Genomic DNA, 26,628 nt, shown 5'->3' on the forward strand with positions numbered 1-26,628 from the left:
TTAAAACTGCAATTCTACCATGATGTTAACGTTATACCTGCCCTTCTGGATTCTAAGAGGAGCCTTATATCCTACTTGCTTCATTAAGTGCAGCTTTCTACCTCTCCTATGTTATTGTAGCATCCTGTCACACAGGTATCTGTCCCAGGTCAACAGTAATGAACTAGGTAAGCACAAAATCTGCTGCTTTCCTTCCCCAATAGCAGTGTCACTTCCCTTTACCATAAGGGACAGAAAGTGTATCAAGCTCACCAGCACTACCCTAAGGGGAATATGTAAAACCACCCTAAACTGACTTCTCCTGAGAGGTGGGGTACCTCAGAGAAGGTCCCAATCCATCACACACTAAATTCTTGCTTTGGAGGTCTAATAGTTAGATAAAGGTAGTTACAAGTCATTCCAATACAATGAAAATTTCCTCATGCTTTCACAGATAGCTCCATAGCTCTACAGAGTTTTTAGGGGGATGAGAGAGACCACCATCCTATTTTCAATATTACTTAGTGCAGAGCAACTAGCAGATTATATGTAGCACCAAGCAGAATAAACTTGAATTTCAACAAGATAGTGTTACCTGAAGTGAAGGTCATAAAACACTTATGTCATTCTAAGAGCTAAGAATATTTCTCATGTCTGGAGATAACCAGTCAGTCCACTCAAAGTACTTCCAGGAAGTTTTCAGGTCTAATAGCAATGCCCAGGAGACATACTGCAGAATTACTATGGAAGAGAAAGATCTACCACACTGCTTTTTGCCTGGCCAGAACTTGCTAGAAACCCAATAGAAATCTTCCACAAGCACAAAGACTAAGTTAAAACCCTTAATCTGTACTACTGTGCTCAGAGTTTGTCACTGTGACAGTAGCTTTTTAGCTGCCTAATTAGCATCCATTATGACACCATTTCACACACTAGTCAATTAGGCTCATACTAGAAAAATGGCACTTGGGCAACAGAGTTGTACAACAGTCACTCCCATTGACTTGCAAAGCACATGTCAACTGTGCTTCCTTTGAAAGCTCACCCATGCAGGAGCATCCTCATCTGCAATACACAGCATGCAGCTCCTCTACTAAATCACTGCCAAGTCTATGGCATCCTTAAGATGGTTAATCTAATACCAGTTTTTAATTGGATATCTGGGACTATAACAAATATAACAGACTAGTCAAATAGCTTGTGTAATATCTTCAGTGGGGCTCACGAGTTCAAAATAACTCAAGATTCAAATACTGCATCAGTATGAAGTTACACCATGGTTTCAGTTACTTCAGTGGATAACCTGCAGCTGTAGAATCCACAAGGAAGCTGCCACTGACATTTACCTAGCAAATTCCAATAAATACCAATTGGGCCACAAGTTGTGCAGGATTTAACTCTTCAGCTCTCATAAAATGTTACCAGTAAAGTTTCCTCCCCCCACCCCTCCCCAGTTCTCTGCAACAGACAGTACACTGGTCTTGCAAATACAGCACAAGACACTGCAGACAGGCCATGACTGCTCCTCCAAAAGTCAAATCTTGCTAGGTCATGCTGTCTTTAGTTTCCCCAGTCAACTGGATACCTGGGATAAATTAGAAGTCTATTTAGTTTGGGTTAGGTACTATCAGCAGAAGGAACTGTCTGTCCATATAATCCTATTCCTTGCTCCTAAATTGACATTATTGTCTCATGTTCATGTGTCCATTCAGGGAAATCTAAGCTACTGTTGTGCTTCCATTTGATGGAGTTAGGCAAGCAATAACCCTCTATGCCGAGTTAACTCTCAACCATGGAGTCTGGGGAATCATCTCCCTGTGGCCTTCCCTTTAAGCACTTCACTGAAGGGTTCACCAATGCATGAGTCACTAAGCTGCTTCAATCAGGTACACCACACAAATGCCAAGCACTGAAATTTTGTATTTCAGATAATTACTAGTTATCCATAACTCAGTTGCTGTGTTAAATCACCTCCAAATAGATTTCTTCACTCCAGTTTCCCCAGTCAGGAAAAACAAAGACCATACCAAGGTAATGAGCACATACAAGAAGCTACTTTTCTATTGGACTAAGAGCAGATGTTTTAAGTAACAAAAAGGCAAGTAACGTTCCAGCCTACTGTATTCACATACATTACCTCAAAGCCAAAAGCAATATTTCTACCTGTAAACGGAAACTGGATTATTACACCAGGACAGATGTCACATGCAATTTCAGTATCCCTACTGCAAGTATAAAGCTAGTAAAACTAAAAGGCTGTGAAGTTTCCCTTATGGAAGAAGCATCATCCTTGGTTTCCCTCATGCTCTGCCTATTTCTATAAAAGCATTTACAGCCAGACACATGCTCTTCAACTACTGAGCCTCTTAAGTGCTGTAGAGGAAAGAGTGGCACAACATAGCACACTTGCTGATAGCTCTGGCTTTGGGTAGTAACTTAACTCAGAACCCCTTGACTTCAACACAGAAATTGGGACATATTTAGTTCAGGACACTTCCCTTCAGTATCTAGCAAGTGACAGGTCACATTAAAATACAGAACCAATACAGAATACAAACTTTAAGTTTATCCTTGTGTGCCCTTTAAGACATTTCCTCCCTTCACAGAGCATGTCACCAGAATTAAAAACTACTGTTCTGATACACAGCCAGCTCACTTCATAGCTCTCATGCCTTTCCTGGCAAAGCACAACAGGGTGCTTCTGTAAACTAATGTGTGTCACACAGGGAACAAACAGCAGTCTTTGGGGAGAGTCTGTGTGTAGCTGCAGAGACCACAACCTCCCTGGGACATCTCTCATGGTTAAAGCACTGCAGTGGATGGCTACATGCTCTTAGAAGACAGGCTGAGAAGGCCAGGCAGGATTGCTGCCCCCGCCATGATAAAGGCATGAATATATGAAGTCCTACCTAGGCATGGGTGATAAACCAATTCATGGGTGAGGATCAGCACAGTCAACAGGATAGGCAGGACAAGACAGTCTCCAGAAGTGTCTTCCAAATTCAGAAACTCCACAGTTCAGATCTGTGCCCCAGCAGTAGGGCTGATACAAATCTTATTTGTGGGAAGTCTTCTGGAAGTCAAGGATTATTTAACAACTTGTACAACTTGAACTACTGTAGCAGAAATAAAAAACTTCGAGCAAGCCCTTCTTGACTAACACTTTATTAGAAACCCTAACTAATATTTATTTACCAGAGTATAATAGAAGGCATGCTAAAATGATAGATACTATTAGAAGACTGTTATGAATACTTGAGGAAATTGAATTAAACAAGACCACTATCTTCATCTGTTTGTAAAACAAATCAAGCAAAGAGGTACAGTAACACTACCAGATAGCCTACTTGAATTGCTTTCCTTCCATTATAGCTTCAAAACAGATTAAACCCATTAACACCTACTTTGAATTCAGTTTGCCTTAAGACATATTTAGAAGTAAATTCTCAACAAGCTTGCAGCATTGTTAAAAAATTAAATGGCTTCCGAAAATGTGCTTTGAAAATAAGAAAGTAGAATGAGAAATTGTACTGTTTCAAGCAAGTCTTCCTGTCGTTTGAAAGATGATTTCCTTAAGTTGCTTGGCTAGTCTATTGTATGATATGGTAGATAAAAAGCAGAGGGCTGCCTTCAAAGTCAGTCAGTGAGACTTCTTGGTGACTACACTAAAGAAAATTTCTTACCTACACAAAGTGGGATCTCACAGTAAGCCAAGAACACTAAATAGCAGAAGAATACCATAAGGGAGAGGAGTTCCTCACCTCCACAGCAGTTCAGTGGAAAGGCTGTATCAGAGATCACTACATACTTCAGAATTAGTTCATTCTAATCAGGAAGCAGCTTCCCAATGAGTGAAACAACTTATTTTCTGGAAGCTGAGTCAACTTTATCTAAAAAACACTTGACTCATTAAATACTTGTTTTACAGTGGTGCCCAAGACAGTGCCCTGATGAGAAGGAGCAAACTAGCCTTATAAACCAACTCCTTTTAAAAAGCAAGGTAGTTCGCAAACTTTTGAAGTGTTTCGTCACGTTCTCAATATAATCCTGTAACACAGTAGTTTATAAAAAACTTATCTGTAAGGTAGGATTTTTTTTTAGCCTTTAAGACCCTAGCTCACAAACAATGCGCTACCATCAATATTAAGACTAAATTAAACATTCTTTAACATGGCCATCTACATGAACTAAGCCCCAGCTGTGGGCACAGTTAAATCTAGTTCTCTAGTTCTCTTCTGAAGAAGGCTCTTCTTCACTAGAGGTAAAGATATACACAGAGCTAAACAAAGAAATCTTAACACCTGCTTAACCCAGCAAGTTCTCAGCTTTCCAGTTCTTCACTTTGACTTCAGATTGAATTTAAGAAAAGCTTATTAAAAACTCCAGTTTCACTGCACTTCTAGTAGCCTGAAATATTTCATATTAATCACATCCACTGACAGCAACAGTAATTCACAAAGTAACAACTGACAGGATTAAAACTAACAAATTCTTATAATCCCAGGACCATTTTTTAAGTCTTTGACTTGTGATCCTGCAAAGACTCCTAGTCAGGAATGCATTTCTATTGAGTCACATTCCTGTAATTAACCATTATTATATTATTAATAATTATTATTTATCCTTTATCAACCACTTCAGGAAGGATTAGGAAGGCCATGGGCTCAAGATGCCATATAAAAGCAATTGCTTTAAGCAAGAACTTTGTCATCAGAAAGATTCAAATAGTTACCTACACAGGAGCCTAAATAGCACTCACATTACACAACTTCATGACTCTTATTTTGACAGGTCTTAAAAAAACACATTTCCACATCTCAAGTACAAGAGATAAAACGGATCCTCTAATATTACCACTAAAGCAGTATTTGGAAGAACATGAAGAGACAAAATGCAAGTTACTTGGATTTCTCTTGCTTACATGACAAGATTACTTGATATTTCTGGGGCAGGCATAGATGAAAGTTGTTTAGTCCTGTCTTACAGGCTAAAAGGAGCTATCAACAAAATTACTGGCAGCTCTTAACAAGCACTTTTTAAATATCTGCTCCATAGTCTCTTATCAAGAGACAGATATGAATTGTCTCATAGAACAAAGCCACAAAATTGATTATTACCACCAGGAGAGTGAAGCAGCCATGTCTGCAGGCCTAGCCATGCCACACAAGAGTGAGTAACAAGCCACAGTGAGTAACAAGCTTGACAGTGGTGCAGAACAGTTTCTAAAGACACGGATGCAGAGGACAGAAAACCTAAAAACTGAAGGCTTTTATAAGCAGAATAGTAATTCCAAGTCAAGACCGAAGTTTGAGACTAAAGTCGCTGTCTAGTCTGGTTGATATTTAGGACCAACACTTTCCATAAGTCAATCAAGCAAAAGTTAAAGTTATGCACATGGAGTGTGAAAAGCACTTCTGTAGCCTTCCCATCCATGCCTTTCACCCAAACTTCTAGAGTTTACTACTGCCATCCCGAGTTTTCTCCAGGCACAAGACACCTACTAACCTCAGGCTAACCTGTTTGCCTATCTTGATACAATTATGCACTTGCATTCCCATGAGTACTTATGCCTGCACAGCTGTCATGAGAAACAGGCTCCTCCAGTACCTCTGCTAAGAGAGGCCATTAATTCAAATTAATTCATCTGTGTAACAGAAAGCAATTCACTTAATCAGTAGCCAGTCACATGGCATTTGAATCTTGTTAATAAGAAATTACCAAGGTGAAGTGCAAGTATCTACTGCATGTAAAGTGAACAGAGTTTACAAAGCAACAGGACAAGAACAAACTATGAAACATTTTCACATCTTGACACTCTGCTACATCACTTGGCCACTGCTGGTCTGTTCTTAGGACAGTTCTGTTGCTTGTGAAGCCTGGACCCCAGCACGTCTCAGAACAGCAAGCCATTTTACCCAGCATCTGGTCAAATAACAGTTGGAGCTTAAAGAGTTAAGCTGCATCTGAAAGAACTCAAAGCCTGAAAGAGGCATTGGATTGCAGAATCTATACATCATCCAAGATTTCAGAGTGCACATCTGAGCTGTCTCAGCAGTGTCCCATCACTACTGCCTTGATTTGATCAGAGTGTCTCAAGTGCTCTTCTATCCAGAGATACAGTACCCCTGCACTGACAATAAGAGACAAGTGCGAGAGTTTTAAAGGGTGAACAAGAAAGGGTATTGTCTGGTCAAATTAAGCTTTCAGTTGTGACTTTTTCTAAAGTATTCCAGCTAAATCTTTAAATTAGATGTTCCCCTGCAGTATATATATATATATATATATATAACACCAGAGAAAATAGGCCACCCTCACTTTTCTCCAGGCATGCAAAAGAGAATCTAGTTGTCCTAATACAACAATTTGCTAGTAAAAATCTAATATAGAACTTATTTACAGGGGTAGACTAAAAGCTTTTCTATTCCTTAAATAGAACATAGTCAAGTTCAGTGTACAGGGGCCAGAAGTAATTAAAGCAGTAAATAAATCAATTTTTACAAGTCTGCTATAAGTCAATCAGCTGTAAAGATGCAATTGCCAAGAAAGATTGAGATGCTTCTATTAAATTCTCTACAATAAAGTTATTTTCAGCCTTCAAACAAATTATTAGCAAGAACACAAGTGTGGTTCCCAGTTGTTAGTTCCTTTTCTCAGCTTTGATAACTTCAGCTGGAGAGGATGGGGTAGCAGGGGGATAGTTTAAGCCATCTCTAAAAAAGACAGGTTTTCCTGGAAACCATTGCTCTGGGGATGCCCTTGAACAGACAGGCAACTTCCCCCTTCCTCACAAGAGTAACGCAGATTTCAGAAATACAGAAGTAGCGTTTGGAGAGTTCAAAAAGCTATCCCAACTACAGGCTTAAACCCTGAAAAACGCAAGGCTGATCCTAGTGCAGGTGCAGTCTCCCTTCTCCCTTTACCCCATGAAAATACTCGGGGGCAACTAAAACTAAGCCTTCTGGTCTAGGACCAGAATGGATTCAACAGGACGCCAGCAGACAGACCGAGTTAGGCCTCCAGCGGCTGCTCAGGAAGCATGACTGAGCTGCTTTCTCTCACAATTGCTCTCCCTGTCCTTCTCCAGGTAAGGTCACACTCAGGCACCACCTTTCTCCTCCTCCAAGATCTACACCAATAAGACCAGAGAGAGAATAAACAGCAGCACAGAGGAAAAACCTAGCCAGATAAAGCAAAATCCTTCAGAAACTTCTGGTACAGCTGAAACCGATGGGATCTCAAACCCTTCATTCACCTCGCACATCTGAAACGTTGTCACCTACCCCAGGGCAGCCAAAGGGAAGCAGAGAAGCCGGCACAGAAGGAATTCACTAGAGAAACTAACACTACACGCCAGCTTCTCCTCGCCCTTTCCCTCCCCGAGCCACACTTGTAGATACACTCCCAGCACCCACCCAACCCCCATGACTCCACCTCAGCCCCAGCGCCACCGGGACGGACCGGGGGGGGCTGCGGCGCAGCCGAACCGCACTTCCCTCCCGGGCCCCCACGCAGGCCCAAGGACCCAGGCTACACACGGGGCACCGCTTCGCCTCCTCACCCTCAAAAGCTTTCCGGGCCGAGAAGCCGCGTCCCGAGGTAGGAACTGCCGCATGGCTCCCCGCACACCCGGCAGGAAGGGGGCTGCCCCGCACCCGCGGCTGACACCTCCCTTCCCTCTCCACAGAAAGGGAAGCTCAGGAACTCGGGGGCCCAGCCCTACTCCCCGGCCGGTAGCCTCAGGCCCGCTCAGATTGCAGCCGGGACTCGGCGACTGCCGCCTCCCCTCACCGAGTGAACGGGGCCGGGACAGCCGAGCCCCACACAACCCCGAGGGGGACGCCCAGAGGTGGCTGCCAAGCAGGCAGGCAGGCACCCTCCTCCCCCTTCCATTCCCCCCACTCACCTGGGGACTAAGACCCAGCTCCGCGCTGCGGCTCCCGCCCGGCTCCCGGCCCCGCTTTACCCGCCGCCCCCCGCCCGCTCATTGGGGTGCCGCCGCCCGCGCGCCCCCGCCGCGCACTTCCGTCCTCGTCGGCTCCGGACCCGGCTCCCCGCGGGCACGCGCCCGCCCCGGCACCGCCTCCCCCCGCCCGCCCCACGGTCACGTGGCGCTCCCCGACCAATGGGAGGGGGCGGGGGGCGTGGCCAGCGACGGGCGGTTGGGGCTGAGGTGGGGAGGGACGGGACGATGGGGGGGGGGCGGGATGAGGGGCGCGGTGCGGGGTTCGGTGGAGCCGCATGTGGTCTGCGGTTCTGGGAGATGCGGAGCTCCGGTACCGAAAGGAGGGAAGGCTCGGTGGTTCTGCGGTCTAGACAGGCTGGATCGAGGGGCCGAGGCCAATCGCATGAGGTTCAGCAAGGCCAAGTGCCGGGTCCCGCACTTGGGTCACAGCAACCCCAAGCAATGTTACGGGTAAGGGAGGTTGGAAAGCTGCCCGGTGGGAAAGGACCCGGGAGTGTTGGTCAGCAGCCAGCGGGATGTGAGCCACCGGTGTGTCCAGGTGGCCAAGAAGGCCAACAGCATCCCGGCTTGTATCAGCAATAAGGTGGCCAGCAGAAGTAGGGAGGTGATCGTCCTACTGTACTCAGCACTGAAGGGGCCACACCTTGAATCCTGGGTTCAGTTCTGGGCCCCTCACAGCAAGAGAGGCATTTGGGGTGCTGGAGTGTGGGCAGAGAAGGGCAACCAAGCTGGTGAAGGGTCTAGAGCACGAGTTTTATGAGCAGCAGCTGAGGGAAGTGGGGTTGTATAGCCTGGAGAAAAGGAGGCTGAAAGGGGGACCTTGTTCTCTGCAACAACCTGAAAAGAAGGTGGTGTTGGTCTCTTCTCCCTAGTAATAAATGTCAAAATAAAAGGAAAGAGCCTCAAATGGCACCAGAGGAGGTTTTGGTTGAATATTAGGAAAAGTTTCTTCACTGAAGGGGTTGTCAGGCACTGAAACGTGTCAGTGCTGTCCCACCATAGGACTAGGAGTAATGGGTTCAAGTGGGAGCATAGAAGGTTCAGCATAAATATAAAAAAAGCTTTTTCAGTGTGAGGGTGACAGAGCACTGGCACAGGCTGCCCAGAGAGGCTGTGGAGTCTCCTTCCCTGGAGACATTCACACCCACCTGGACAGGTTCCTGTGTGACCTGCACCAGGAGATCCTGTCCTGGCAGGGGGTTGGACTCAATGATCTCTTGAGATCCCTTCCAACCCCTGACATTCTGTGATTCTGTGGGCTGCCCAGTGAAATGGTGAAGTCACCATCCCTGGAGGCATTTGAAAGATATGTAGATGTGGTGCCTGAGGACCTGGTTTAGTGGTGGATTTTGCAGCACGATGGGTTAGCAGTTGGACTTGATCTTAAAGGTCTTACCCCAAACAATTCTATGAGGTGTGTTTGGGCTGCTGAGAAGGATCCAGTCCTGCTAAGAGAGCAGCCAAAGAGCAGCAGGAAAAGGCTGTCCACCTGCTATTGATTGTTTATGAGGACAAGGAGCCTGTGGGGAGTTGATGTAACATTAATGTCCCCCAAGAGCCTGGTGCAGAGCCCCACTTGGGAAGGTGAGCTTGTAAACCCTGTAGGCTGTTTTGACCCAAAATAAATTAGGCAGGGCTCTTAAGTACACAATCAGTATTGTGCAGATTCTACTAATGACTGCAGAAGTTAATAATTTTGATAACAGAAGGCAAAAGAATGGAAATGTCCCTGTTTCTCCTCATAAGTGTTGAGAGCTGTGTTTTATTAAATCACTGAACTGCAATCCTGTTATGTGTGTGCAGCACAGAGTAATTTTAACTGCTCAGGGGAAAAAAATAGCTATTGCTATATTTACTGCATTTTTCTCTTCAAATCTTTCTCAGTCCTAAATCCAAATTCTTTCTTTCCAGTTCTAATATTACCATCACACAGTCAGACATAGTTAACTTCCCAGTTAGAAAATAAAACAGCATCGTCTTGCTGCTTTAACTTGGTTATTTTTTTTTTAGCTTTAAATGTTGACCTATTTAAATTCCACACATTGAGGTTGGAGTGAATATGTTTGGCAAAATTCTTCCTTCTAGAAAAACATCGCTATAGATGATAACTTTCACTTTGGGAAATGATGGAAGTCATTGGTATTACTGACTTCTGGGTGTTCAGATAATCTGGGACAGAAGTAATAGGTTAAGTAGTTGTGTTAACTTCTGCTTTCATGTTGGGTGTCTCTGTAGCCTCCTCCAGAAAAGAAAGGGAAAGAATTAATTACTTTCTACCTCTATCCATTGATGGCTAGGTGAAATGGTGTTTTAAAACTGGAGAGCATAAAAAAGGCCTGACACTTAAAATAAATGAGAAAATGAGAAAATAGGCAATAAATGAGAAAAAAGGCAATCCAGCTTTATAAAAGTGATAGGTGAAACAGTGGCCTATTGCCAAAACAAAATAAAATATAGGAGGAGGAGGAATTGGAAAGAGATTTACTATAATCTTTAATTTCAGGCTTGGCAAAAAATGCCAGGAATTGAAAAAAAAAGTAGTTATAGAAGCAGAAAAAGTAGGTGTGTGGCTCTGACAAACAGCTGAGTACCTTGGGACTACATAAAAAGGAAGTATGCTCAGAATTTCATCTTTCTACTTTGTTTTCTACTTTGTTTGTAAGTAAACATAATTGGCATAATTCTTGCATCATCATGTTTCTCCTCCTAACTCAAACTGCAAAACACCAGAAATAAGTTAACCTCTTAGGTGGAAAAGTTACTTTCTTTTTTTCAGAAATGTCTCAATTCCAGCAATTCTTCCCCTAAGTGTTATAGGATGTAATAAATTAAGAACATCAATATTCATCCTGCATTAGAAGCTGGCAGACGGAAAGCTATTTACTATTCGATGCCATCCATGCAGAGAAAGAAACATTGCCAAATGTGACGGAATGCTGTTTTATAGCTAACACTTAAATTACTCAAATCTTAGTATTTCTGGCGTTGTGTATGGACTGTTTTTAAGGCAGATTTTGAACATTTGTACATTTTGTATGTAGTCCTAGGGGGAAAAAAAAAGTCCAAATTAATTAGAACCGTTTCCTACTTATTCTGAAACTATGTGTCCCCATGACCATCCTTCAAGTTGTGCTGGCAACATGGTGGGACTCATAGAAGATAAACATTTTCAGAAAATCATATCTCTGAGGAAACTAACTATCAAGAATGTGGGAAGCCAGGTCTCTTCAAACCAAACACTGTATTAGTCTGCTGCCCGTACCACAGAGCTGACACTTTCCCTTCCCCCCTTGCAAAAAAGAGGGTTGAGTAACTAACCACATCTGTCTTGCTTCTGCAAACTGTTTAGAGGAAACCTGCTTCTCTGTAGTGACCTAATCATGACAAAGAACATTTGTCTGATGCCACATTTTGAATCATTATGCAGGTTGCCTGGTCCGATCTCCATGGTTACCATAGGTGTTGCAGATGTATTTTTGCTTCAGTACTTTAAGAAGAAAAATTCTATAGAACAATTTAGGGGAGAAAATCCTTTTCATTGCCATTTATATTGCATTTCATTTATTCTAAGTGCTTTGCAGACAATGAACAATCACTTTCTAAACAAGTAAGATTTCAGTAGAGATGGAAAAAATTCTCTCCAGCTGTTAATTTATCATGCCAGAATATGCCTTAAACTAGTATTCTTAGAGATAGGGATAGTGTTTTTGATTCATGCATTTAGTTTCTTGCTCACTAAGAACATGACATGGCATAGAGTCCTTTGTCACTGCTAGAGTCATGAACAACAGAAGAACAGTAAGTGTGGTGGGCTGATGAGCAACAATTTCTTTTTCTTTGCAAAGATTAGGACTTATAATTCCCTTCTGAGCAGTTCTATTTTATAAGTAGAAATATATTCTGAAAGATGGTTGTGTGAAACCAGTTAGCTGAAATTAGTTCTGGAAACTAGAGATGAGATAATCTGGGATAAATCCCAGATATATAGATCATTCAGGGTTTGTTTGGTTTTTTTTTTTTTTTGCTTTGTTTTGTTTTGTTTGACAAAGAAAATCAAGGAAATGTATATAAAGAATCAAATGGAAAAGATGGTAGTAGATCCATTGCTATTAGGATGGGTTGTGGCTCACCAAACCTAGCCCAAGTGCTACAGGCAAGAAGGGAATTTTGTGAACTTCAGGGGATCTATTGATTCAGTCCCTTGGATTATCACATCCACCACTGGCTGAGGGGAGAGAGGGTACCACTGTTATCTCCCTCTTCTTTCCTATAATGCTAAATTCATTTCCTGTTCATGCTAAATGTGACTGCCAGTTGCCTTCGCCCCTGTTTCTGTTGTTTATACCTGTACAGTGTTAACAGTGTTTGTGTAAACACCATCCCCATACCTTGCTCTCTTTTGACAGTATTTTATAGTAGCTCTGGCTGTACTTATTTATCTACCTGCACAAGTGACTGTGAGAGAAGCACAGAAAGGAGCCAGTTCAGGAAAAATGTATTCGAGGAACTGTAAGGCCTAGCAGGCAGCAAATGATGGACAGAAGGAATTCCCTGTTCATACAGGAAATATGTGATAGTAGAAAAGGGCAAATAAACTGATGAGGAACTTGGAGGGAGGATCCTGAATTGCAAAGGAATCAGTGCTACGTAGGCAGTCTTTGCAGATTTGGAGATGTCATTTACATTCTCTGGCAATAACAGAAACAAGAAGCAGATTCTCTTTTCTGCAGACATCTGAATGCTCATGAGGGACAGCTTCAAGATAGGTACCTGATTCACAACTTTCACTCCAGCCTCTGTTTACAAACTGAGACAGAAAAAGAGCAAGAAATCAGGGGTCAGTGGAGAAAGAAGTGGTGGCACCGTAGCTCCAGAACGGAGCCTGAGCCAGTAACAACAGTAAGAACAGGTTAAAGCAACAGGGAGGTTTTGTCATTTTCCGAAGGAGTTCTTAGTTACACCCAGCCAGTGCCTGTGCAGCACAAAGCAATGGCTCAGTGAAGGTTACCAGTCCTGTAATTTTTTACTCATTTATTCAATCTAAAGCCACTGGGGTATTTATTCTATTTAAAAAAACATTTTTAAATCAAAATCAATGCTAGCATAAAACTGGAGAAACAGAAGAAAACTAACTGGGGAGAACAGAGAAAAAACCAGCTATTGGATTATATAGGATGCTGTGATGTCCTATTTATTCTCAAAATACAATATTTTTAAAATGTGCAGAGTTCCATTGCCAGAATTAATCTAGGCTCAGAGAAGAAGTCAGAAGAAGGACATGTACAAAATGTGCACTCAAATGGAGTTTTTTCTAAAATAAAAATAATTTAGTCAAAGATTATCTTCTTTTTGGGGCATAGATCAGCAGTCTACCAAGAACTGCATTATTTATATACATAAGAGAAGGGAGCTGACCTTGCCATGATTTATAATTTTTGGCATTCAAAACTCATAAACTAGTGAACTAAAATATGTCGGAAAAAAAATTGTAGTAAATGAAATATGACTGTGGTTTTAGGCTTGTAGGAGTTTTTGCCTTTTTGACTATATGTACTTTATTTTTGCTACAGACACCAGGAAGTCACCACACTAAAATAAAGTTCACTACCAAATCACCTTTCTGTTTCTGATACACCTGGGATTTGTCAGGATCGTATCACAAGGTCATTTTTAAGGAGATCTCACTGGCATTTTCTGAAGTAAGGGATTTCACATTCCAGTTTTACAGGTGTTACACTTCTGGTCGTCATGATTATCAACAGCATGACAGATTTAGGGCCTGATTTAGGCCTGATCTAGGTTTAGGATCTTGGAACCTGTACAGAAGGAGCTAAGTTGATTGTAAATATCTTGGTAGCTAAGAATCAAAAGAAAAGAAAAGGTCTCAAGTGAATCATGAGAGGTCAGGTAGTCTTATTTCATGGCCCAAAGGCAAGATCAGCGATATGGATATAATTTTTGGCATGTATGTTTTCTAAAGCAATTAAGCTTGTGGAATCACCAGGGTATCACCAAAATAATTGGATTACTCTGTCATAAGAAAAAATCAATGACATTTACCTTAAATATCACTTACTGAAATTTAAGTATATTGATTAGTTGCATACTGGACATAGCAATCAGATTATTTTTTCCTTTTTGCATCAATCTGCTAAAGATTAAAAAAACTTTTTTCTCCTCAGATTTTTTGTCTTCCTTTAAGTAACACCTGTATTTCAGTTGGTTTTAATAGGTCATGTTTCCTAACTTCCAGTCACTCTCTTCTTTGGACTCCCTTCAGCTGGCCCACATTCCCTGAAGAGCAGATATGTCAACTTCGACTTTACCAGTTACATGTAGGTTAGAAAATGTACTGTAGTGTCTCACCAATAAAGTTGAATGTGATTATCACAACAAAGCCAGTTGCTTAAAAGCTGTAATTATTCCAGAAATAGATAAGGGAGGATATTTTTTCCACAATAATTAAGCAGCAGACATTACTGAGAATTTACCTGAGTTGACCAGTGCTACCTCGTTGGACAGGTGCTGTTGGAGAGTGATCTGAGCATGCTTTAAAAAAAAAGTAACACTAACAGATCTTGTGTCCCTTATTTTAAAACACAGAGGAAATCACTGACATATTAAATTAATAATGAAAATTACTATCTTCAATAGCAACCAGCATTGTAGCAGGACAGGACCAATACTTCAGAAAGAAGATTTGACAATTAAAATGATACAATTTTCAGTACCTAATTCTGTCTACAATCTCTAATTAAGCTGATGTACATTAGAATGAGGTTAGCATGTTCTGCAAATTTAAAGAGCATTTTTAATGCAAACATATTCTTATGCCATAAGTGCCTGTCATATTTAGTCTGTTATCTTCACTATTATCAATGCAGTTCTCTCTCTTCAATGTCTAATCACATCTATTGCAAACATTTGGAAGCTTTGATGCTCCTTTACTGTTCATGCAACAATAGAGGATGTTTTTTTCCCAAGCACCTCAAAACTTGTAAGAGGGATCTTGGGACCGGTTTTTTAAAATGAAGTTAATTATTGTTATTATAGTATTTTACATATCCATCAATGGCACACCTTCTAGAATTAACTCTGATATATCCCTGTGGCTAAAAATATCAGACTTTCCTTGCACCTACAACATAATCTGGCACTATCAGGCTGGCAAATCTGAATTATAGAAGGTCAGAATATGAACTTGAATGGAAAATCCAAGCTGTATATGAAGTGGTTTGGATGGTGAAACAAATGGCTACAAATTTTGTCTTCCAAAATTCCTCTTCAGCTGCACTTTGCTACACATTCTTTACTCACTAAACTTCCACGATTTAAGGCTTCATTGTTCATTACTTGATGTTTTTCAACCCAGAGGTGAATGCCTCAAAAAGTGAGTAAAGTAGGGAATTAAAATTTTAGGACCTTGTTCCACTACTGAAGTTTATAAGTAAGTTTGTGGGTCTACAAATATGCTACTGTAAGGATCCTATTGTTATGACATTACTTTATTCTCCATTACAGAGCTTGCTAAGAACACAATATAGTCACATAATAATATTACTGCATTTGAGAAAATTTTCACTATTGAGCTGAATGTTCTTGTGTTAGTTTACACAGTGTTCTTCTCTAGCAAAGACAAGTCCCTTGTGGTTGATAACCTAACACAGTCTACAAAAAGCCTCTCCTCTTTTATTTTCTTTCCATGAAGAAGCTTGGGAGGAGCAGTACTGGTTTGTGGGGGTCCTCAGGCAACAAGAGGCCAGATTATGAGTATGGAACTCCATCAGGGCACTGCAAGCCCAAAGCCCAGACTTCTCTTCAACCCCCAGGTTCTGTGATTTCATTATGATTTATTTCTGGAGAACCATAAAGCACTGAATTCAAATAAAAAACTGAAATAATTTCAAGAGTCACAAAGTTCTGAGTTGAGATTTCTGATGCTGTGGATAATGAGTGAGCAATGGTTCAATAAAAGCAGACAAGAACCTTTGAGTAGATGTGTATATGCAACATATATCTGCATACATATGTATATATCCATATATAATTTAAAAATTGAAGCTATTGTGATTAGACACAACTAAAATCATGCTTAAGGGTCAGAAATGATGTTGTTTCCCAAATTTCATTGGAGCTACACTGTTTTGCAGCACAGAGAACTGTGTTAGGTACTTACAAGCCCTTCAACATAAACTAATCTTCTCAAAATAAGTGACTGAAATCTTAAATCCCTCTGATATTTGCAGCCTAAAATGTACTGTTTGCTGGACAGCAGTAAACATTTGCTTTAATTCAGACTTGTCTTTTTCCTTTCATTACAGGGATGTTTTAACATCTTGAAAGCTGTGTTATGGATTTTCTGCCCTAAAGCAGAATGGCCAAATAATGGCTTTTTTGGACATTTTTTTATTAACTACAGTTTACTGAATAGTGTTATATCTTGGCTTTCTCAAATCTTTTTTACTTGATTTAATATTATCATAGAGCAGAATATGTATATATGACATACTTCAGATCTGTACCTGTACTACTGCCATATACTCCTAATGCAAATTAAGAAGTTCCATCTAGACAGTGAAAAAAAAATTACAGTAAATAATAAGCCCAAACTTTGTTTACATCTTCTGAGAGTCTTTCAGAACTATGATTGCCTTTTATCATACAAACAACCTTTGTGTAACTTTGAGATCTTTAGTAAGAAGCGTTGCACAACCTTTCAGAGAACAATAAATCAAACTTTGACTTTTCAAAATTACAGGCATAAATTTCATCCTCAAGGTGGGTGATGTTGGAGGGCAACAACAGACCTTTAGCTTAATTTTTTATGATCAGACTTTCAGTAGCAGAAAAATAATTGGTTTCATGTGTGTGGCTCACATAACCATATTCCCTTATAACTCTTTTTCTTTTTTAAGGCTTTCCCTTTTGCTATGCCATAGTGCTCTAGCATTTTAACCAGCAGTACAACCAGGTCATAAGACATACAAGGCTTGCTTTTCCCCTACCTGCTTTCTTCTGTACAGATTACTATTTGTGAAAACATCTTTAAAATGCTAAATGGCAATTGATATAGATTTAAATTGCTACAGGAATGGTCAGATAATGCAGAAGGTGGCCCCTAATTCAGTCTTTCAGTTCTCTAGAAGCAAAGCACACTGCATCAAAATTAACGTGGAATCTTTCAGAACAGAAAATGTAGAATTAGCCCAGAAAATAGTGATCTGATTACAAGCAGCACCATCTGAGACACTGGTGTCTCTGTGCACTGGATTTTATGGTGATTTTTTTTTCATGCTGTTTTCAGTGTCATTGATTATTTTTTCTTTGCCTTTAGCTTTGGATATAAACAGTTATATTATTGGAATGAGAGAAAAGATGAAAACCAATCAGTTAGGTCAGGACTATTCTGGAAGCTTTCAATGCCAGTTGAGAAATCTGAGTTGCTTTAAGATGTTTGGTGGTGCATGACAAATTAACTGTTGGTCTCAGGACAGTTTATATAGTGTAAAAATCAACTTCATATTGAAGCATTGTGATAATCAGTCTTTGAGATTAATAGAAAAAAAGAAGTAAATTCCCTTCAAGAAATGGTTTCTGCAGATGACAAGTGGTATGTGCAGGTACACAGCATAAAGGAAAAAACAATTTTTTTCTTTCTGCAGATCAATGGAAGACTTTAGTCTGCAAAGCTCAAGCTTAAGCTGCTACATGTTTCACTGCAAGTTAGTTGTAAGGTTTAAAACTAGCACTGGTTATTTATACTGTGCCTGGTTCACAGAAAAAGATGGGCAATGCCAAACAGATAATACAGACCCATGAAATCTAGAACAGTAGAGACATGGATGCCACCAGTATAGTCAATATAAATTGTGACATCTTTATGAGAGCATGTTAGTGTTTATGTTTACTGTCTGCTGTAACTTTTAGATAAGATATATCACTCTTGTTTGTAGTGTTTCTGGTTTAGTGAATTGTATTCCAAGTAAAATAGATCAGCTTCAGCAAGGACTAAGTATATCCCTTGGCTAGTGTAAGAGTCTTTTGTGAATATTTGGGGTATTTTCCTGAGGTGATTTGTACTGAAATCTTATAGAAGAGGAGGAAGCTAATGTCTAGTTTACTACATGTTGGCTAGAGCCTGTATCTCCTCAGACTTTGCATACAAATCTTCCTGTGATTCGAAAGGAAAGACTGCTACTCTCGCCTTCCTTCTCTTTCATTTTATGGAGAAGGGCAGAATTTACAAGATATCCTTGTCCTAAGTCATTTCCTATCAGCTTTCTACTGAACTTGTTGGCTTGAATAGATTACATTCAGAGAAGAGATCTAAGAGTGTTACAGAATCTTACTGTAATGGCATAAGATGCTACTTTTCTGGAGGTCTTCCCAGTCCTTTTGCCAAAGGCTGCTTCTGTTCTAAGGGAGTGATGGTAAAGTTGGTGATCTTAACTCTTCCATTTAACACCTGCAGCTCATTTAGGATGTAACACAGAAGAGGTAAGAGGCAGGTACATAGCTGGGAATAAGCAAAGTAAATGGAAGATAAAATGTTTTGCAGTTTGTTTTTTCTTAGCAGTTGCTTTAAGCCACAACAAATTATTTCCTCCTAAATTTAAAAAAAGACATTTACATAGAGCAGGTCTGAGATATTATTATAGTCCTTGTGGCAGCTGCCACTTCCTTCCAAGAAACAGCATTCTTTCATGCTCTTTGGAAAGCAAAAATGCTGTGGACTTAGCTGTTGTGGCTGAAGATACCCATTCTGTCAAACAGAAAATGCAATAGTCATGTCACGTCCATGCTAGATTCAGCTCAATGTAATTCTGGCATTTCAGTTTCTTTTCACAGAGCCTAAGCAATGTGGCCACCTGCTGAATCTCTCTTTTGATTAGCATGTAAAGAATCCTTTGTTTGGATCAGCTGGGCTCCTTTGACTTCTCAGCACTGAAGGCTCAGCAACAGTTTCCTTGTGGCTTTTCTTAAATCTCACCAAGAGTTTTCTGGGGATAACTTGGGAAGCTTTCCATTGAGGAAAAGATGGTAAAACTCAGTTCCTTTTCCACTTAGCTGATTTACAATTTATTGGTTTGTTGTTTGATATGGATGGAGATAGGTCTAAGCTTCCATTTCTAAATGTACTCTGGATCATGGTAGAAGGGGCTGCAGTGCTAAGGTACAAAGGCTGGATATAGAGTTCAATTTTCCTTAAACTTCAGGGCTCATCTTTAATAGTTGGCTAAAAATTATCTTATCTATATAATTATTTCTAGAATTCCTTGCCCAGAGATAGCTGTGATTCTTACAGAAATTTTCAGTACACTAAGCCATAGTGTACACTAAGCAATTACTAAGCTTTTCTGTTGTTAGGGTTCTGTGTATCTTTATGGCAATTTTATTTCTTAGTTCTTGACAGTTAAAAAATAAGAAGACTGCAGCATGAAAGAAATTCAAATCCTGTGATGGGGCACTATTTTGCAAACAGAAATAAAAGGTTCAGCTAGAACTCTGACCTGTTTTAGAGGAACTTATTATCTGCATTAAAATATAGGAATCATTCTAATATTGTTCCAGAGGCCCTCAAGCTACTTTGGATACATGCGTTTATATTCTAGTTAACAGACAACAGGATTTATTCAATGTCTGTAGGAAACACACACATCCCCAGAGCTTTCCAGCTTGGTTTACAACCATTTTCATGGCGTGACTCCACACACAAGTAGACTCTGTCTTATAATTTAACTATTTGCTTATGGCATAGCTATTGCATGACACAAGTGAACTACCTGGTAATTATCAGGTCTTGCTTCTCAGAAATAGGTATAAATCAAAAGTAATCTTTCCTGGCAGTTCCCAAAATGTGCAAGTGTAAAAACAAGTAGGTGTGATTGCCATGTTTTGTCCTTGGTTGCTGCACCTAGGACATCAATTTCATCAGCAATTTTAATCTCCTCCCTTTTAGAAGCTTATAATGAAAGGGCTGTTCCCTTAACCAAGTTACTAGTCATAAATGTGCAGCTGTCATAAAGGAAGACACTGCATGATTGTATAGATCTCAAGGTCACAAATTGGTAATGAAAAAGGCTATGAAATTTAATTTTACAAAATGATGGTTTCCATATCGCTCAAGCTAAATATGTGTCCTTTTTTGCTGGAAGAAATGGAAGCTTTTATGCTTTTCTGGACAGATAGTGGAAGACCATGCCCACCTATCTCTGTTAAAGACTTCACTCAGTCATAATTAACAGGAAGCCCAGCCTGTAAAGCTGACCAATGTATGTCAGATTTTTTTTCTATGTTCATTCCTACTTAATCTAGCAATTTTCCAACAACCATGCTTGTTGATCTATCATAAGTTTGGAATGTGAGGAGTCTCCTGAGTAGCTGCTGGAAGAGAGATGAAAACATCCAAGTCTAAACTAGGCAGTGCTGAACAGCAGATAGAGACATGGTACATTAGATGGCACCACACTTGTGGCTACTACTGGTATTATTTTAGATCCACAGAACTACATATGTTTTGTGTTTTGGTCCATGTGTACTTGTAGCTCCCCAAGAAGCATTCCTTGTGTTCCAGCAGGAGAACTCGAGTCAATTTTTATTCTTATTGACCAATATTAATTCTAGCTCCATTTTTGTTATGTTTCAGACTTTTGACCGTTCATTTGTCAGCCGAGTGTCAATGGCATGTGGCTCCAGTACATAACTCATTTGTACTCTCAATTCATCAAAGAAGACTTTTTCAACATGCCAGAGACATAGCTCAAGTTAGGTAGGCAGCTCTAGCTTTCATTGTAATCATAGGTTTTGAGTTTAAGCTCTTTCTAATAAGCTCCTGACAGTTTCCAAATCTACCATACTGGTTTAGTTATATATTTTTCTTTGTTTGTTTCAGTTCTTATTCTGTTCCATGTACAAACATTTCATTTCGTTCTAATTCTGCCAGAACTTTGCCATTCTTATTCTAGTTCCTGTTAATAAAATGTGTAGTTTCCTGGTCTGCATCCTGTTAGTGCTGACACTGGCTCCTAATATCCAGTGTAGATTCATCCCCCAAGGACAGGAAATGTTCTGCTTTGCTGATTCAAATCTGACCAGAAATAATGTGGGCTAGAAAAGTTTTAGGAGAGAAAGTTTAGCGAAGAGTGAGAGTTAAAACTGTAACAGTCAGAGTTATAAACACAAAGGGAAGAACTCTCAGACCTTGGCTTGAAAGTCCTTGATAAATGGTAACACTAAACGTAATGAAACAGCCTAACAAATGAGACTTTAGCTTAACATCAGCATTCTTCTTTGTTTTTCCTTTATAAGGTATCTGCTGGGGGTTTTTTTGTGTGTTTTGGGTTTTATCTGGTTTGTATGATTTGTTATTTACATTGGCTTGAGCATATACAAATTTCAATTTATATTATTTAACAAAGGTTTTTAAAGTGTTTTTCCCATTTAATGTTGCTGATAATAACTTCCATGTGGATTGCCCCATGAAGATGACAGCTTTAAATCTGTCACTTAAACTACATTTTGTATCATTTTGCCTAAATGCTGTTAGACAACTGAATCCACTGAAAACTCTGCTATTTAGTCACACTAAATGTACTTGAGGTCACAGCTTAACAAATGGTACTCAGTAGCTGTGCATCTGTAAGAATGAAAGTTCTCAGCTCAGGATTTTGGAGGGAAACGGTCTAAATATTTAAGTTGAGGCCTAAATAAAAAAGTGAAAACTGACCAAGTGTGCTTGATTAAGGGAGACAAAACAAAGACAGGTAAATCCTCATGTACTCAATTTTAAAGCTCCCTTGTGCAAATTAAGAAGTCACAGAATAGGAGAGTAAAGTTCAGTGGGTGCTTTGCACATGTACAAAATCATGGCTTCTCTTTCCTAACCCAATATGAAAATCATTCTCTTTAAACACAGATAGTTAAAAGATTTGCTGTGTTAACAGGGACTGTCTAGCTGATACAGCATGACTGGGCAGGATGTTCTCCTTCCTCTGAGCTTGCTAATGAGTATCAGGAAATATTGCCTTCCTTCCCGGCTCTCAGCTTGCTGCCTCTAACATATCCCATGCCATTACTGGCAGGGCTTCCTTGCCAGATTCCAGCACACATATGCACACACTGCTAAAAAACAAGGGGGTCCAGTCATTTCTGAGATGTAATAACCTTATTTCTTTCTTCTCATCTGTTGTATGCATAAATAAATCCCATGTTTTACCTAGCGGTGAGTGTATTTTGGTTTTGAAGAACTGATCTATAGCTAACTTTGTTATGATAATTATTATAGCAACATAGTATTTTGGACATATAGATTACATACAATTTCAGAAACCAATGGTCTTGATACCTTTGGGCTTGAAATATGCTTTATCAGAAGATTTTAATATACTCAAAGTTGTAGTGATTTTATTTCAATTGTATCTCTGGTGTTCACATGATTCACCCCTGTAATAAGGGACTTTTCCTGCTGATGACTCAGAGGAAATAATGTCTCCACCCAGTCTTTTAAAGTCTAAAACACAGTAGTTCCTTAATTTTTTTAATGCAAATAATTGCTATTGTAGAGCAAGACTTCAATGCAACCCCAAATATTAGCATAAATGTGTGATCAAATTGAATTTAATGTAGCTTGTGACCTTGTTTGAAACTACTGTGACCTCACTAGCTATAATAATTCCTGGTTTGGAAACAGCTTTTTTAATAGAAGCAGTAGATGTGCATTTCTGTGTTGTATTAGCAGCCTATAGCACAAAGTAGCATAGAGTCATCATGCCCTGGAGAGAAGATGGGTTAGTTAGTGTTTGTGTAGTGTAAGATAACGGTATTGAATCTCTTAGATTCAGCATTCGTGGCCTTCTCCCCCCCCTTCAGTCTGCTCTGTGTCATATTCCACCCCAATGACTTCAAAACCAAATCTGGATTTACGTTGGGATGACAGAGTGGAATACAAGGCAAAGCTAATTTGTATTGTAAAATTACTTCTTTTTTCCTTCTTGATCTTCAGTAATTTGCATAAAGTTGCAGACATATATGATGCCTTAGAGGTGCATAAAGACAAACGACCCTTCCCTGTTGAGATTACAATCAACAGTAAGAAATAAAAACAATAGAAAGTACTGCTGCCAGGAGACAATAGATTCTTTCCATGGACCACACTTTTCTATGGGACATGCATACAGTTAGTAATTCGTGATCTACAATCAGTCCAGGTTAAATACTTTTTTTCCTTTAAAGATGTAAATAGCAACGCCTAGTGGATTAGCATAGAAACACTTTATGGAGGAAATGCATCTTAGGAAGGATTTGAATTAAGATAGCATTGTGATTTCTTCCAAAAAGGCTTATCATAAAAGAATTTACAGCAGAATTTTCCTGCCTTTTCATCAGTTACTTTCTGAAAAACAAGTATTGAAGAGAGATAAGGAAACTTTCTTGTAGACTATTGCTATTATCAAATAGCAACTTCACTCCACCCTTCCCTTGTATTTGGCTTCTTACAGAGCGCCTGGAGCTGCAGTTTTGTTCCAAGACTACCCTCAGAAAAATTCCCTTCTATTATCAGGCATGCTAACAAAAGAAAGAAATGTATGCATCTTCCAAAGAGGAAAAATGTAATTAACTGCCATCTATCAAAATCAGAAGTACCCCCTTAGCTTGACTGAAAGTTAATGTACCTTTCCCCTGTATTGTAACTAGCTGCCAGTTAGTTACTGAAACCAAGCTACACATCCAGTAGCACTTTCCTTCAAGCAGAAGTTTCAGCTGAGATTTCAATCCATCTCAATTACTTAGAGAGTCTCCCTGAAGATAAAGTAATTGTTTCAACTTGTATTTAAGTGAGAGATTTGATTTTTGATAATTTATACTTAAATGATGTTAAAATTAAGCTGATACTGTAATTCTTTCCATTGGCTTTTAATCTTCACATTAGCTCAGAATGGTGCCTTTTCCCACTAGCAAATGAGCTTTGCTATCAGCTCCAAGGACAGCAACTTCTTGCCACCTCTCATCTATGCTTCCTGTCCTGAAGGAAGATAGGACCCACAACCTGCTGAACATATTCCCTTGAATAAAAATCCTGCAAGATTAACCCCAGAGATCCTGTACCCTTGTATGCATACAGAAATCACAGTTACTGAAATTATTTCCATAATTACAAGAAAACCATAATTCCAACAACTGTGCATGGAAATTGAGTCATGCATCACATGCAGATGGCCAAAGAAAAGAGAGACACAAATACAAAGAACACAAATACAAAGAAATACATTCCTTCTCTGTGAGTGGTACCTACCACAACATTAAGTGTATTAATGGGACAGTCAAGCCCCTGGGGCTTCATGAGTCAGATACCAGTTTAAGGACAGGCCACTGACAACCAACAGCAGCTCATTTAGACAGAAACACAGCAGCAATTCGTCTGTATCAGGGTGCTATTCTTGTCCAGCTTTCAGAAGCACAGGGAAGAAGCATCCTCCCTCCATTCATTCTCTTTGGGATAAGGCAGCAGTTTACTCCTTGAAATTTCCAAAGAAAAGGTGTTTCAGGACAGACAGAATACCCTGCAGAGCAGATTTGGCCAGTGAGCTGCATGGTAAAGAATTTCAGAAGGTAATGTGTCAGCCTAACTACATCCACTGATTGTGCTGTGAGTTTGGCTGATGCTAAGAGCTTTAGGAAATCACCACCTGTGTCCAGGCACAGACTCCTACTCTGCCCTCAGAGTAATAGGACACTCTCTGCTCACAGCAAACCTGCACATTCCTATCTCAATAACCTCAGACACTGGGCAACATTAAAAAGGAAACTGTCATCACCCAAGAACTTAACACACGGTTTATGGCTTTTGGAGTCATCAGTCCTTAGTAGAAACAAACAGAGACCAGTGTAAACAAGGTGAATAATTATATTAAACTCATAATCCTGACAAATGTAGCCAGTTTTATTTTCCTTGGTTACCCCATTTGTTGCCACAACTCTCCATAGTGGAACAGAAACTCAGTGGGCAAAGCCTGGGATTAGGAACTTCATATTTAACTGCAGCCTTAACAATAGTTCTATATACTGTGGCAATGTGGAGATGGTTGCTCAGTATTATGTAGGAAAGGGTTCTGCACCACAGTGCTGAGGTAGGAAAAGTACTGTTTGTGACTGTGATTTATACTGTGTTTCTACAGTGTGGTTTTAGTAAGAAAAATGCTGTAACCTAAATATTTCTGTCAGTTGGGAATGTATCTTATCTGTAAGTCTACAAGAGTAGAAGGAATATCCATCATTCAAGTTTAAAAGGTGCATTTTGGTTAAAAACAGGGTCTTGGCTGTCGGAGACTGAGACAAGCAGGACAGGAGGTTGGCATTTAGATCACAGCAGTAGCAAAACCAGATGACAAAGCAGAGCTTAAAAAAGTCTATCACATGGAAAGGTTTGGGCTGGAAAGGAAGTGAGGAATGGAGGGTGCTGCTTACTAAGGGGAGGAGATAGGAAACAATGATGCTATTGTGACATGGAGCTGATGAAGGTCAGAGAAGATAAGCTCTAATTTTCATGCTTTCAAAACACTCACACAAAGTTCATGATTTTTTAGTGAAAGATTAGGGCCAAGAGACAATGTGGCCAGGAAGTTCACTATATTTGTATGAATTGTATTCTACAGTCCTTCAGTTTTTCAAGTGAAAAACAGTAATGCTATACAAACAATATCAGCTTGATTTGATTTGCCATATGCCTTCTGAAGAATTAGCTATAAACCTGAAGATCTGCACTTTACAGGAAGCTTTGGGAAGGGTCTGTCCAAGATCTAGAGAAGTAACTGCTGGCCATGTAACAGGCAGCTAGGCCATCAGGTTTAGCTCTCAGGAAGAGATACTAAGCAGATTATTTCCACCTTGAATAGATGCTTTTGGGACCTTCAGTTGAAGAACTGTGCCCAGGTTTTAATCAGACATGAGAGACAAGAGGCCCAAGGGTATAGAACCATAGCTGGGTCTTGGGACATAAATGTGGGGAAGCCCTACAAGGGGTACCATGTGAAGTTTCTTTTACAGAAGTTGCTTATACAAACCTGTCTCCTAGGAAAGAGTATTGGTCTACATTAACATTCTTTACCTATACTAAATATGTAGAATGAGCCTAGGTTCACTGCTGTTTAGATTTCCCTCCTTTTGCATTCCTACAGTTTGCCAGAATGTCTGCTTCCACAGAATCAATGGTTAATTAAACACATCCGCCCATTAGAGGAAGGAGTGAACATTACAATCTGGCCCAGAGCTACCTTCCTCAGCTGTTAGCACTGAAAGACACTTGGAACCACAAATTAATTCCCCAAGCAAAACTAGTTTGAGCAGAAACTGCTTGTTTTATTGAACAGAGAAGTCCTTCCCCATATTTACTGTTTCAGCTTGTACTTGCCTTGTGGTACCTGGTTCCAGCAAGAAATAAGCTAGTGGTATTTTGCAGGCTGCACGATCCAAGATTTTTGGATCTTTGCAGTGCCATAATTAATACATAAAAAGGAATGCTGGAAAAAATGTACCTTATCTGCATTGCTAACTCCACTTTTTTGTAATTAATATAATATAATATAATTAATATAATTTAAGGTAACTGATATTGGAATTTTTTTGTTAATTGGGGCATTCCTTACCTTTGTACATTTCACTCCGCTTGCATAATGGAACTAAACTGGCCA

General features: G+C 39.9%; 1 protein-coding gene across 3 annotated transcripts in view; it reads right to left on the reverse strand.

Moving 5' to 3' along the window:
- The window catches only part of RALB (RAS like proto-oncogene B), a 46,591-nt gene that overhangs the window by 15,647 nt on the left and 4,316 nt on the right, over window positions 1–26,628 (reverse strand). The window contains exon 1 of one of the 3 annotated variants that reach the window (XM_030454003.1): window positions 7,883–8,018. The exons of 1 other annotated variant lie outside the window; for it this stretch is intronic. The gene's annotated coding sequence lies outside the window, so the exon portion shown is untranslated. Of the gene's footprint in view, window positions 1–7,537; window positions 7,800–7,882; window positions 8,019–26,628 lie in introns of those variants that run through there. One more of the 3 variants, XM_030454004.1, reaches the window with a different exon arrangement.

This window comes from Calypte anna, chromosome 7 (assembly GCF_003957555.1).
Source record: "Calypte anna isolate BGI_N300 chromosome 7, bCalAnn1_v1.p, whole genome shotgun sequence".
Taxonomy (NCBI): Eukaryota; Metazoa; Chordata; class Aves; order Apodiformes; family Trochilidae; genus Calypte; species Calypte anna.